Source organism: Peromyscus eremicus, chromosome 20 (assembly GCF_949786415.1).
Source record: "Peromyscus eremicus chromosome 20, PerEre_H2_v1, whole genome shotgun sequence".
In the NCBI taxonomy this organism is placed as follows: domain Eukaryota; kingdom Metazoa; phylum Chordata; class Mammalia; order Rodentia; family Cricetidae; genus Peromyscus; species Peromyscus eremicus.
In genome coordinates, this window is record NC_081436.1 from 14785782 (window position 1) to 14800571 (window position 14790).

General features: G+C 49.0%; 1 long non-coding RNA gene across 1 annotated transcript in view; it reads left to right on the plus strand.

The window, feature by feature from the left end:
• The first annotated feature begins 11193 nt into the window (after nucleotides 1-11193).
• The window catches only part of LOC131896369 (uncharacterized), a 55874-nt gene continuing 52277 nt past the window's right edge, over nucleotides 11194-14790 (plus strand). Inside the window, exon 1 of the long non-coding RNA XR_009375443.1 lies at nucleotides 11194-11445. This is a non-coding gene — a long non-coding RNA (uncharacterized LOC131896369). The remainder of the gene's footprint in view (nucleotides 11446-14790) is intronic.

The following is a 14790-nucleotide window of genomic DNA, read 5'->3' on the forward strand; positions in this document are numbered from 1 at the left end:
CAATACCGTGTGGCCTGTCAGAGTGTGGGAGTTGGGCAAGGAAACTAGACAGCCCTAGGGGCCAGGGAGTGGGCAGAGAATGTCTTTGAACTGTGAGGTCCCAGGCTGGCTTTCCAGGTTAGCCTGGTGTAGACTAGTTCTCCCAAACCTGCAAAATAGCCTCCCAGGCTTGCCTGGCCTGGGTTACCTGGGAGGCTGACAAGGCATGTATAAGATCCACCAATATTTATGCTTCATGGGATTCTGTGTGGGTGCTGGGTGATCTTGGGTGCAGTACCACCCCAGGGCGGCTCATGCAGAGGCTTGGAGCATGACACGACGAGCCAACTTTTCTTTAGCCTTCTTACAATTTTTAGTGGTTGTTTTTCTCTCACCAAGGACAGGTACATCTAAAGTAGAAAAGGTCAGGGCACAGAGTTCTGGATAACATATCCTCAGTGCTGGCCCCCATGTGGCCTCCCTGGCATGGTTCCCTTGGTGGTAGGTGGCTCATGGGCTCAGGAGACTGGTGTAGGGGTTTGGGCTCTGACACTTACCTTGTGGCTCCTGGCTGGTACTCATGCAGTCGCAGAACTCCAATTTTCTGTGCCCCCACCTCATGAGTGGGTCTTCCTTTGTTCAGGCTCCTTGTCTACAGGGTCCCTTCCCTACCTAGCACCTGCTGGTACCCTCTTACCTTTACCCAGAGCCCTGCTGGTGACAGAAGCTGTGGAGGTGAGCCAGAATGTTCTCTGCACGGCTACATACCACATCTCATTTAGCTGAGAATCAGCTCAATTTGAGCAAAGCCATTGGCGAGGAATTCATATTTTCCCCATAAAGCATGGACCCTGGCAGATGTCAATACGGCTGGGATTGAGGTGCCATTCAGATGTCTGGATGGCTTAGATGAAAATGTCTAATCAGAAAAACATGGAGGCTTAGCAGAGATGGCCTGAGCAATTCCAAAACAATTTATCTTAGAAATTAATTCCCAGGAAAAGTTACCCAGGGGGCTGGGGCTTAAAGTTTTGTTTTTCCATTTATTAAAACTCTGAAGCCTTGTTTTGTGTCTGAGCCTCAGATTGGTTCATCTTGCTCCAGCTCAGAGTTGGCAGCCCCAGCCAAGTTCTCTACCTTGGGCCACTCAGGCATGCTCCAGAGCAGTGGTTCTCAAGTTATAGATCACTATCTCTTGTGGGGGGTCAAATGAGCCTTTCACAGGGTCGCCTAAGACCATTAATAAACACAGATGTTTACATTACAATTTATAACAGTAGCAAAATGAAAGTTATGAAGTAGCAACAGAAATAATTATATGGTTGGGTGTGGCTGGGTCCTAACGGAAGGTGCGGCACCAACAACACAGAAGCCGGGAGTCAGGTCTTGAACAACACACTCAACTTATTCTGGAAGGGGCAAGCTTTATATACCCTCCACTCTGCCCGGGGAGGGGTCTGTTGTGTAGGCATCTGTTGATGTGACGCGGCTCCCCCTCATTGGTCCAGGTCATCTCATGCCACCACTCAGATGTCACTGTCAAAGCCCTCAGGCGGTTGGCTCTCAGGAATTATGTTATGGCCGTGCTTTCACTGCTAGTTTGAGTCAGCTGGCCCTCAGGCCTGTTCAAGGCTGAGTCATCCCACAGTTGGGGGTTACCATAACATGACAACGGTATTAAAGGGTCACAGCATTAGGAAGATTGAAAACCCCTGCTCTAGAGGCTGGCCTCACCCTACATCACCTTTGTCTTTTACTCAAGCCCTGTCACTTTTGGTGGTTGACGGAGATGAGTCTCATTCCCTCCTGCTCCCACAGTAAAAATAAGTACTGTCTTTTGTGTCCTTGCCAAGCTCCATCTGGTACAGGATGAGTCCAGGTCCTGTGGCTATTCCATTCACACTTCCCACCCAGGTACCTATGGTGTGCTTGGCCCCTGAGATCACTGTAGACAGGCCCATTGCTCTTGACTCTCATTCCATATGTGGTGGTTTGAAGGAAAATGGCCCCCCCCAAGGGAGTGGCACTATTAGGAAGTGTGGCCTTGTTGGAGTAGGTGTGGTCTTGTTGGAGGAAGTGTGTCACTGTGGGGGTGGGCTTTGAGGTCTCTTTTGCTCAAGCTTCTCTCAGTGTCTCAGTCTACTTCCTGTTGCCTACACATAAACATGTAGCAGCTACCTCTCCAGCAACACATCTGCCTGCATGCCGCCATGCTTCCTGCCATGATGATAATGGACGGAACCTCTGAACTGTAAGCCAGCCACCACAATTACATGTTTTCGTTGTAAGAGTTGCTGCTGTGGTCATGGTGTCACTTTGTAGCAATAGAAACCCTAGCGAAGACACCATATCTGAGCTGGCTCTCCTGGGGCAGGTGGTCCTGGAGACAGGTCATGGCTAAAGAGCTGTGCGATCTTGGGCAATGCCTGAAGCTTCTCGATGCTTTCTGTGTGTTAGCTGCCAAGTGGGGTGGCAGTAGTGGCACTGGCTGACACAGCTGTGGTGCACATCAGATGTGGTACGGTGTGAATTGAACTTCTCAGCTGGAAAGAAACTCAGTGATGGTATTACACCCACAGATTCAGTCAGGTGCGGTCCTGTGGTAGGCATAGGAAGCCCTATAGCTCTGGGCTGGAAGCTCATTTAGGGTGAAGTCCTGGGAAGGGGGAGGTCCATCACATCTGACACCATCTTCAGATGGGAGGGAAAATGCAATGCAGTGCTTGTTCTGATCATTGCTCGTCCACAGAGACACCTCATGGTGGGTATCCTGGGAGTCTGGGACCCCCTCACCCTGAGTCTTCCTCTCCCTGGGTCTTCCTTGCCCTGGGTCTTCCCTCTCTAGTTTTCCTTGCCTTGGGTCTTCCATCCTTGGATTTCCCCCACCTTTTCCCTGCCCCAGATCTCCCCCTCTCTGGGTCTCCCATGTCTTGAGTCTTCGCTGTCATGGGTCTCCCCCGTCTTGGCTCTCTCCTGACTTGGGTCTCCTCGGCCCTGGCTCTCCCTGCCCAGACTTCTGCAGGCCCAGCTGAGAGTTACAGAGAAAACCCACTCTTACCCCAATTGTGCGGCTATGAACTGCTGTAGTCAGGAAGTGAGTTTCTTCATAAAGAGGAAAATGAAAAAAAAAGTTTTGAACCACTAGAGAATCAAATGAATTCTCAGCAGGTAATAAATGGAGCCGTTTGGAAGCAGGAAGAGAACTTGCCCCGTCCTCCATCTGCCAACAGCCTCACACCTTCCAAATCAAAAGCTGATAGTCTCTCCCAGCTCCCTTCACTCAGTACCACATCTGAGGGGCACTGGGCTGGGGAGGTCATCCTCACTGAGGCTGGCAGTGTCACATTGGGTGCAGGGCCTGGGAAAGAGGGAGGAGGTGAGGGTGATGGAGAGAGAGAGAGAGAGAGTGGAGGCAATGGAGAGGGATAGGGCAAGGGAGAGGGAGAGAGACAGGGAGAGATGCTTAACATTAGACAGCTCCCCTGACCCTAGCAAGACTAGACCTTACTGCTCTCTGGCTGGGAATATGCCACTGAAGCCTATGGTGGCTGCAGAAGGTAACATGGGTGAGGATGGAGGGTGGGAATCCCCAGCCAGGCCAGCACTGTCATCTGTCCTGTTTTGGGGACAGCTCATGGTGTCCTGAGCTTCATGGCCCTGATGCATGAGGCATCGATGGCAGAGATGGAAGAACCCTAAGGACGACTGGGCATACTCAGAAACAGATGGAGCACCCAGGCATAGGAAGCAAAGCCCTGAGAGGAAGTAGGCTGAGTCCCATGATCCACCCAGTTTTTACGAAGGGTCCTGGGCTCAGGTGTCCACACTGAGTGATGAGGATGTGTAGCTAAAGTTTTCCTGCCTGGCCCACAGTCAGGACAAATCTCTCTCACCTGCCAGTCCCATAGCGGCTCAGACCTGACCAAGTAAACACAGAGACTTATATTGGTTACAAACTGTATGGCCGTGGCAGGCTTCTTGCTAACTGTTCTTACAGCTTAAATTAATCCATTTCTATTAATCTATACCTTGCCACGTGGCTCGTGGCTTACCGGCATCTTCACATGCTGTTTGTCATCATGGCGGCTGGCAGTGTCTCTCTCACTCAGCCTTCCACTTCCCAGCTTTATTCTCCTCCTTGTCCCGCCTATACTTCCTGCCTAGCCAATGGCCAATCAGTGTTTTATTGACCAATCAGCAACACATTTGTCATACAGACCATCCCACAGCAAGGATGGTGGCACAGGTCTGCTCACCCTGAAACCCTGCGACTCAGAGAAGGACCTGAGAATAGAGAATGGAGGAAGATGTGCTAAGCCCTGCTCCAAGCATCTATATCCCACCCCCTTACTCTTCATATGCACAGTGCCCAGAAATTGTGCCCTGTGGCAGAGCCCTGTCAGGCTGGACTTCCCTTTAACTGAGGAATTCAAGGCTGAGCTCTCTGTCTCAACAGCTTCTTATCTAATCCAGGCTGAACATGGCCATATAGCCCTGTGGAGATGGGTGTCTTAACTTTTTTTCTGTTGCTATAAAAATACTCAGGGCAAAGACAGAGGAGGAAGGTTGCATTTTTGCCCACAGTTCTTGGTTATAGTCTATGGTGGTTTAAATGAGAATGGCCCCATAGGCTCATATATTTCAGTGCTCTGTCTCCTGTTTATGGAACTGTTTAGGAAGGATTAGGAGGTGAGTCACTGAGGGCGGCCTTTGAGGTTTTGACATCATTCTCAGTTTCTCTCTCTTTCCCCCTTTGCCTCTCTCTCTGCCCTGTGTTTGTGGATCAGCATGTGAACCTCTCAGTTCCAGCACCCTGCCTGCCTGTCTGCTGCCATGCTTCCTGCCATGATGGGTATGGACTCTAACTCTCTAAAACTGTAAGCAAGCTCCCAATAAACAACTATTTTTTTCTATAAGTTGCCTTGGTGTAGTAGGTAGCCATTCCAGCTTTGATCTGGAAGTTCCAACCCCCATTGAGGCTTCGGTAACTGTCATGCCTACAAGGTGGGGCCAAGAGAGGGCCCTGAAGACCCGAGGTCTGGATGCGCCAGCTCTCTTGGTTCCTTGACCCTGGACGCTGGAGGTAGACCGAGCAGAGTTCTCCAGAGAACACCGCCAGACTGCACCACGCCTTTCCTAGACTCTGCAACCTACCTATCCCTTCATTTGTAAGTTACACCACTAAATAAACCTCCCTTTTAACTACGTGGAGTGGCCTTAATAATTTCACCAATACCTTGGTCATGGTGTCTCATCACATTAATAGAAAAGTAATTAAGACATAGTTCATCGCTGTAGGAAGTCATGGGGGGCAGAGGCTTGAGGCAGCTAGGAACGCTGTGTCCATAGTCAAGAGACAGAGAAACAAGTACTGTGTTCAGCTGTCTCTCTGTCCTTTTCATTCAGTCTGGGGCTCAGCCCATCAAATGGGGCCACCTATAGTTAGGGTGGGTCTTTCTGCCCCAATTTACCCACAGAGGCATGCCCACCCACAGGTAACCTAATGTAGACAATCCCTTGCTGAGACTCCCTTCCCAGCCGATTCTGGATTCTGTCCAGTCCACAATTAACAGTATCCATCACAACGGGGCAAGTTCCCCTGGCATGAAGTGGGGCAGAGGGCCAGAGGGAGCAGGGAGAGTTGGTGGTCTTCCTTTCCCTGGCCCTGTGACTGGCAGGTCCCCAGGACTAGCAGCTGTGTTTCTGTCACTATACTCTGTCACCCATGATGCCTACATGAGCCTAGACTACAGACAGTCAGGGTACCCAGATCTAGTGTTTAACTTGGGGAGAGGCTTGTGTGGAATCAAGTATTTGGGGTAACAGAGGGAGGCCGGCAGGGCCAAGAGCTCTCTGGACAGGGTCTCTTTAGTTACTCAGAAAATCACAGTTGGGGAGCAGGGATCCTTAGGAGTGGCAGGCAGAGAGGACTTCTGGGTACAAGCCAATTGATGTACTCTTTCCTCTCAGGACCACTTCTGATCAGACACACCACCTGCGGGTTTGAAGGAGTCCTTGGATCCTCCTTATTCATGTAGTGAGGGTGCAGGCAGAAGTGGGGGCCTAGGTTGGAGGGGATGCCAGATTTCAGGGCAGCCCATGAGGGCTGGGCTGCAGGGACAGAGACTGTGGGAGCCTTGTTAGGATCTTCCCACATACCAGGCACTAGGTCTTTAGGAACCAGCTGCAAGTCTGGGATACACATGCCCAGCTCTGCTGTGGAGTTCGGTTATGCACTTACATGGGTGTTCCTTGAAACCAAATGCTAGCTCCAAACACTGCACCTGGTAGGTCTCTCTCTGCAGAGCCTCCATCTGCACAGTCCTGGAGTGGGGGACAGATCAGAGGCTGGACAATGGTATTCACAGTATATTACTTTATTGGGGTTCTACCCAGCAAGCACCCTAGAACTCTCTCTCTCTTCCTTCATTTCAGCTTGGAACACCACATAGCAAAATTATTAGGTTGGAGTTTAGACAAATTTCTTTAAATCTTCTTTAGACAACTGGAAAAATTGAAACAGGGGAGATTAAAAACAACTCCCCAAATCAACAAACAAACAAACCAAAATAACCCAAACCAAACAAACAAACAAAAAAAATCAAAATCAATACTATTTTAATTTTTGTAGCAAGGAAATATTTATTGTGAAGGATACACACACACACACACACACACACACACACACACACACACGTATATATATGTATATACTTGGTTTTTCAAGACAAGGTTTCTCTGTGTAGCCCTAGCTGTCCTGGAACTCACTCTGTAGACCAGGCTGGCCTTGAACTCACAGAGATCCGCCTGGCTCTGCCTCCCGGGTGCTGGGATTAAAGGCGTGCGCCACCACCGCCCGGCTGTGAAGGATATTTTTAAGTGCATAGCTAGGTGGTGTCACGTGTACAGACAGTGCTGTATCCCCATCACCACTGTCACTCCAGAGCCTTTGTAAATCCACAAACTAAAACTGTCCCCTCACTCCCGTGACTGCCAGTCTGCTCCCCACCTGTCTGAATTTGATGCTTAGCTTTTATATCAGTTCTGGGGTCCCTGAACTTGGTCCCCTTGCTGAATGAGCCATAGCCTCAGCCCCCTTCCTTTTAAAGAGAGACCCTTATGTGTGGTCAGCCCAACATTCATCTGTAGGCGGGCACTTGGGTTGCAAACGTTGGCTCTCGTGGCCATTTTGATTCCTTTTAGCGTAAGTCCAGAACCGGAGTTGCCGAATCACATAGTAGTTCTATTTTTAACTTTCTGAGAGCCACCATGCTGTTTCCCCCAGCCCCATGCCATTTGTCACTCTCCTCCAACAGTATCAGGGTTTTAATTTCTCCACAGCTTCCGCAGCATTTGCTGTGTTCTGGTTTATTTATTTTCTTAGGAAAGACAGCAGCAGCCCAGTGGATCGTGGATGCTGCCTGCCTCACGGTGGCTGGGGAGCTGTAGCTCTTGTGCTTTGCAGCTATTAACGTATCTGTTTTTGGAGGACTTCTTGCTTGGGTCTGCCCAAGTCTGAAGTCTGAGGTCAGCTGCTTGACTGTAGAGAGGTGGTTCTAACCTTCCTGATGCTGCGACCCTTTAATACAGTTCCTCACGTGGTGGTGAGCCCCAGCCATAAATACTATGTTCATTACTACTTCATAACTGTAATTTTGCTGCCGTTATGAATTGTAATGTAAATAGCTCTGTTTTCTGATGGTCTTAGGCGACCCCTGTGAAAGGGACTTTTGACCCCCAAAGGGGATCGCGGCCCACAGATTGAGAACCGCTGCTAAAGATGGTTGCCTTCACACAGAGTCTCACGCGGCCGAGGGGCAGGCAGAGCCGACACCTGGGCATCTCTTCTTCCAAGGGCACGAGTCCTGTCTTGAGAGCCTGGTTCTCATGAGTCTGTCACATCCGAGTCACCTTCCAAGGGCCGACCTCCAAATATTGTCCCATGGGGGCCGTAGCCTGGGGGATTGAGTCTCGGCCCATTTCTGAATCTGGTTGTCTGTCATTTTACTGTCAAGTTCTCTGTGGACTCAGGACGTGAGTCTCAGGAGACATGCACGTGACTTAACCTTTTATCTTTTACTCTGTTGACAATGGTTTTTTTTTTTTTTTGATGTACAAGTTTTTAAATTTTGGTGAAGTCTAATTTAACTAATTTTTCTTTTGCTTTTGGACTTTTGGTATTTCAACTAAGAAACCACGATCTGTTTTGTGGTTATAGAGCTATCTTTCCCGTTTACTCCTGAGCTTTGAGCTTGTGGACCTTCGAGTTTGGATCATTGGTCGCTCCGAGTTAATTTTGGCATGATACCAGTGAGAGGGATTTTGAGGAAGACAGAGGAAGACTAAGAATCTTTTATAGAGGCATTTCATCCCAGACGTATAGGCAAGGGAGGGCTGCAGCTGCCTTTATCAGAGATCTAGGGTACCTGCTGGTCTTTGGGGGTGCAGGACGCAGGGAGCCCGAGTCCTGTGAAAATAACAGTTTCCCTTAAAGCCGGTGCCCTGCAGATCACAAATGTCTGATATTCTCACCCCAACCCTGGCTGCTCCATGGTGGCCACCTCCCTCAGAGTCTAGCTACAGTCCGGTGGTACTTGGGCCTGGATGCTCCCTAGGACCTTCTGACAGTAGGAGCCTCAGTAGCTCTTTGTGAGCACGCCCCGGAAGTGATTGTTGCCACTGGAGACCAGGGCTTTGGTTTCTCTCGGCCAGGGCTTGAAGGGCACAGGCCACTGTGCCAGACCTAAGCGTCACTAGCAGGAAGCTGGGGGACAGATGGCTGGTTCTCCAAGGCTAGTCAGTGAGTTTCATGTCCCCCACCTCCATTTTCCTCTCTTCCAGTAATCGGAGTCCAGCTCCTAGCTCCGACACTGGTGTAAGTGATTGATTCATTCATTCATAGAGCCTAAAAGCAGATGTCTGGATGCTAGAGCTGCTCAGAGAGAGACTGCTTTCCTCTACTCTTGCCATAGAAAATGGTCAGAGAAAGTTTTAAGACTGAATCTGTACCCAGGTACGGCGGCGGCTCACTACTCCAGGGATTTGTCAGAGCATGGTAGGAAGATGGTTGTGAGTTCCAGGTCAGCCTGCAGTGCATTTGTGACTGTTTCTTTGTTTTGAGACAAAGTATCCCTATGTTTCTCAGGCTGGCCTTCAACTCTTGGTTCAAGCCACCCTCTGCTCCAGCCTCCCTTGAGAATGAATTTGTAAACAGATTTTTCAACAGATGGATCCTCCTACTATAAGGGAAGTCAACAGGTCTGTCGGAGGGCTGACACAGCCTTTGAGCTCAGAGTGGTTTTCATGACAAACCCTTGTACATGGGACGAAGGCATGGTCACTGTGTACTGGACTCAGGCTGGCTACAGAGCTGTAAAAGGAGAAATCTGAGCTGATCTTCAGGGTTATATGAAGCTCCAACCATGGTCCCAACAGGTCTCAGGTCTTCAGTTATTAGATGAAGGGTATCTTAGTTAGGGTTTGCACTGCTGTGAAGAGACACCATGACCACAGCAACTCTTATAAAGGAAACCATGGGGCTAGCTTACAGTTTCAGAGGTTTAGTCCATTATCTTCATGGCAGCGTGCAGGCAGATATGGTGCTGGAGAAGGAGCTGAGAGTTCTACATCTCAATCTGCAGGCAGCAGAAACAACTGTGTGCCACACTGGACATAGCTTGAGCATAAGAGAACTCAAAGCCCACCCCCACGGGGACACACTTTGCTCAGCTTCAACAGGAAAGACTGCAGCTTCTGCTTGGGGAAGGCATGGGAGGACTCAACTTCCGTACTACCCCTCTGAACACAGCTCTTGGACTTGCAAGGCCTGTCTGTCTTCAACAGCTACTGAGACTGGATTCTTCCAAATGGAGAATTCCAGTGTGGCCCTGTCCTGTCCCCTACGCTCCAGGCGGTGATTCCGGCTGGTGACTCAGGTGCTGCAGTTGCAACCATGGCCCTGCAGGTGGCGCTGAACCATTGCCTTTCTCACAGGCCTCTCCCTGACCTGTGTGCTCTCATGCTTTGATTTTCCTCTTACGCAAGGATTCACAGAAACCAGTGTTGATTTAGGGATCTGGGAAGCCTAACTTAAAATTAAGTAAATACACAAACTTGGGATTCATTGTCTTTCAAATACGAGTTGTTCTCTGTGACAAGTGGCTCGGTAGTATCTGGATTTTAGCTGCTGCTTAGTGTCATTTTTTTTTTTAAATGTTTCATCTCACTTAGGAAGAGCAGGGTCCCTCTTGTCCCTGGCCTGGGCTAGGGCAGATGGACTGGGCAGTCAGCAGGCAGAACTCTCCCCAGATTGTCCCTACTGTGTTGCTGTACTTGGACAAGCCACCTGGAGCTCGAGGATGCACCTCTTATGGCTTTTGGGAGTTGAGTTTATGGAATATGCTGGAAGCCCTGCTGTTTGGAGAGCCTGATGTATTAGGGTGCACGGGAGATGATTGTGCAGGGTCTTGGCTGTGCACTCGGCTGGGGACATGCTGTTCTGACCTAGGGTCCCTATGTAACGGCTAGGGATGAAGTGTGTTCTTGTACCATGCCTCCCCAAGTTTGCACTGACCACTGGGACATATGGCCTTGGTGCGGTGCCAAGCTCCTGGGAGACTTTCTCTGGGGCGCATATGCCAGCTCTCAATATAAAAGCAGGCGTGGAGTCTGACAAAGTGCACATTTTAGCTTATTTATGCTCTAGAATGGCTAATTGCAAGGGTGTTTTGGCATGAGAAGCAGTTGTTCATATTTTGAAGTTAGCATGCCCTGGAGACCCCACATATTCATCATGACAGTGGGCCTGATGCTAGGCTAGGAGATGGGATAGTCACATTGGGCACTGTTCAGACCCATGCTGTCTGTCTGTGGCCTGTACCCCACCCCCACAGTCACCCATAGGAGACAGAGTGGGGAGGGGAATGACCCCTGGAGGTCCCTTTAGCTAAGGGATACGAATCCTGGCCTCCTAGATCTGCTTCTTCCCCAGGGCTGTGCCAGGACATGGAGGCGCCTCTCATCCCACCTTCCTGGAGAACTCTGGGAAGGATAAAAAAGTAAGGTTAGGGCCCACCTAGCTTCTCCCAGAGAAGGAGCCTTCAGGTTGAGACTCACAGCCAACCAACATGGAGCTGAGGGAATGCTAGGCAGCTGGGAGATGTCATACCCTGGTTCTTCCTTGACAATCATCTTTGGGATTCTGGAACGTGGTGCTCTGGGAAGAATTCAGAACCCTATCCAAGGAAGCCTGGAGTAGTCAGGACCTCTCTCATTATCCCCTGCCAATCTCCAATGTCATATCTTTACCTCTGTTTCCCCTCTAAGCCAGTATCTTCCTCCTTGGGCTGTGTTCTCTTGTTCTGCACCAGCCACTTCTGAGGGCATGTTTTGTGGCTGCTGATTCTGGGACACCCCTCCTGCTATTGGACACTCAACTCGAATTCCATACAGACCTCCCTCCTCTTGGTAAGATTCCCTGTGCTCTTTCATTCTGCCTGGACTCTCTGGCTCCTCCCTCAGGGCTGGGCAGCCATCCAGACTGAACCCTCAGCTTCTTTGGAGGTCCCAGATACAGGCGAACCTGGCCAGGCCCCTTCACTTCTCTGTGAGCTCAGCAGTGACCTCTAGGGCTTGGTTTGGCCCTGGTCCCATGGGTAGTGGATTACAGTGGCCCGAGAAGGACATTTTTGTGTGTTCCTGGTGGGGCTGACCTGTCCTTGGCCCTTCTCACCCTTGCATGACACCTGTCTTTCTCAGTTGTACAGAGGAGACCTTTAGCCTTATTTCCTTACACACCAAGATCCAGCTACGCAGTTCTGGTGACATATTTGGGGTCCAGCATGTGGCTGCTGGAGAGTCCTTGGGCTTTGTTGGACAAGCATCCCTTTACTTCTTAAGGGTGGAGAAATCCCTGCATTCTTGGCTCTCAAAACCTTTCTGATCTGTCAGATGGGAATGAAGATGCAATTACTTATTTATGAATGAAATTAAAAAGGCACATTAATAAATTATGCGAAACCATTTTTCTAAAAATACGACGACAAAATTAGTTGACATATTAGAAATGCTATGGTTTTTATATTGTGATTGCTTGTTCTTTTAAAGCAGAATGCATTTTAAATAGCCCAATGGATTGTCTAATTAACCACTTTGTTTACATAGAGATCATGCCTTGGAGAGTGGGGAGGGCCTCTCCACAATCAATGGGAAAGTTCTTGGTGTCTATGGAGGTTATTACTGGCAATGGGAGCTTCAGGTTTCAACTGGGGTCAGCATGAGTGATGCTTGCAGTTGGATTCACACCACGTTCTCCAGGGTCTGGGACAGTTACCTGATTTTGGGGCTTTTTCATTCTCCTTTTGGAAAAATGGTAGATCAGTGCCATCAGCCACTGCTACAGCCCCTATGGTGAATAGTGTACTGCCATGAGCTTTCATTGGCTATTCCTTCAACTCCCATGTCTCTCTCTGTCTCTGTCTCTGTCTCTGTCTCTGTCTCTCTCTCTCTGGGAATATTATTTTAAGGTGTGTTACTTTTGTTTATGTTGCATTTGTTTAACTCTGTGAATCTGTGTTACTTTGCCTGTGTAAAACACCTGATGTTTTACACATAAACAACTTGCCAATAGCAAGACAGGAGAAAGGATAGGCGGGGCTGGCAGACAGAGAGAATATATAGAGGAAGAAAGGAAAGAGAGATCGAAGATCTAGGAGCCAGAGAGGAGGAGGACTCCAGGGGCCAGCCACCCAGCTACACAACAAGTCATGAAGTAAGAGTAAGAATTACAGAAGTTAAAGAAAAGGAAAAGCCCAGAGGTAAGATGTAGATGGGATAAGTTAAGTTAAGGAAAGCTGGTTAGTAACTAAGCCAAGCTAAGGCTGGGCATTCATAATTAAGATTAAGCCTCCATGTGTGATTTATTTGGGAGCTGGGTGGTACTCCCCACAAAAGAGACAAAAAATAGCAACATCTATTTGTCTGTCCATCCATCCACCCATCCACCCACCCACCCACCCACCCACCCACCCACCCATCCATCCATCTAAATATCTGTCATCTATCTATCCATCCATCTGTATGTCTGTCCTATCTCTGTCTCTCTGTCCATCCATCCATCCATCCATCCATCCATCCATCCATCCATCCATCCATCCACCCACCTACCTACCTGTTTATGTGAGCTACCCACTCCACTATGAAATCTGCATGCTGCATGGGCCTGCTCTTAATTTCCCCAACACAACCTGTAAGGACCCGAGAGGCTACTCTTTAGAGAAGCTGAGCTAAGTGTCAACATGTCATAGACCAAGAAGTTCCTAGGAAGCCAGCTGGCTTGTCTACAGATGGATGGAGGAAATATGCTATAGATGCACAGTGGAATACTACACAGCACCCCAAAGAAGGGAATCTTGCTGAACATGACAGTGTGGATGAAGCTTGCAGGGGAAGATGAATGCAATGCACTCTTGCTTATCCAAGGAAGCAGAACAGCCAGATGTACATATGCAGAGAGCAGAAGAATGACTCTCATAGCTGGGGAGGAGCTGAACGATGCTGGCCGAAGGGTACAGGGACTGGTCACAGGTGGAGGAGTGCCAGAGACGAGCTCTGCAACATGCTGACCACAAATAGGTTAACACCCTGCACCTGGACTTCACTGTGAGAGTAGTTCTCATTACACACAGAGCACAACCGTGAGACATCAGGCATGTTATTACTTCATCATGACCACTTAACAGTTACATCAGTAGACACCCCAGACATGTACCCCTTGAACAGAAACAATTTCATTTTGTTAGTTACACCCTAAAAACTTGGGAGAAATAAGGAAAAAAAAAAACCAACCTGGGTGAAACCTGCCGGTTTTCTTGGAGGAAGGTGGCCCTAGAGCCTTTCTACGTGGCTCTCTATTGCTCTGTGAGGAGGACCCAGCCAGGCTGTGGAGGTCTGTGTAGGGCCTGTCCCTCCTCTTTACTACATAATAATTCAGTCCCCACATACCTCTGCTGGGCTGTGCTCTGCATCAAGAGGGGGTTGGCACTGGGAGGGTCCTTCTCTCCCTCCCCTTGCCAGCCTGGGGAAAGGCCACATGTTATGTGCCCACGAGCTTACCACCCTTATGGAGCCACACTCGAGAGTCAGGCCCAGGCTCCATAGAGCCAGGGAGTAGTTCCCGTGACTCAGCATACAGTAGTTGTGTGTTGTGCACCTGCTCAAATTCCAAACGAGTGCCCAGGGTTCTGGGCAGAGACACTTCTGCCTTTGACGGGCCCTGAAAGATGTGCATGAGATAACAGCTAGCCTCACCGGGCACAGGGCATTTCAATGAACAGACTTCAACTGTGACATAGTCTCTAATTTAAAACATGGCTTTATTATAAAACAAAACCTCATTCATTATAGAGGGTTTGCAAAAGACAGAATTGAAACACACCAAGAAGAAAACTAAATCCAGGTCATCCATCATGATTGTCCAGAGACAATCCTGTTAATTTTTTTGATGGATTTTCTCCCTGAATTTCTACCTTCTTGGGATTGTTACCAGGCAAACACAGGTTTCACATCCAGGCCCACTCCAGATCTGAAAATAGAATGGTAGACTCCCAATTAAAGGTTTGTTCATCACGAGAAGTAATACATTTTAAGCAGGTTGCACATGTGGGCTGTCTGTTCTGTTCTCTCCTTACTGAATTATTGATGCCATGAATACAAATGCACCTCTCGCTCCTCCATTGTCCCCTAATTAAAACGGAACACAAAGCAGGTCCAATGTGCTGAGTGGTAGGACTTGGAAATGTAACTTTTGAAGGA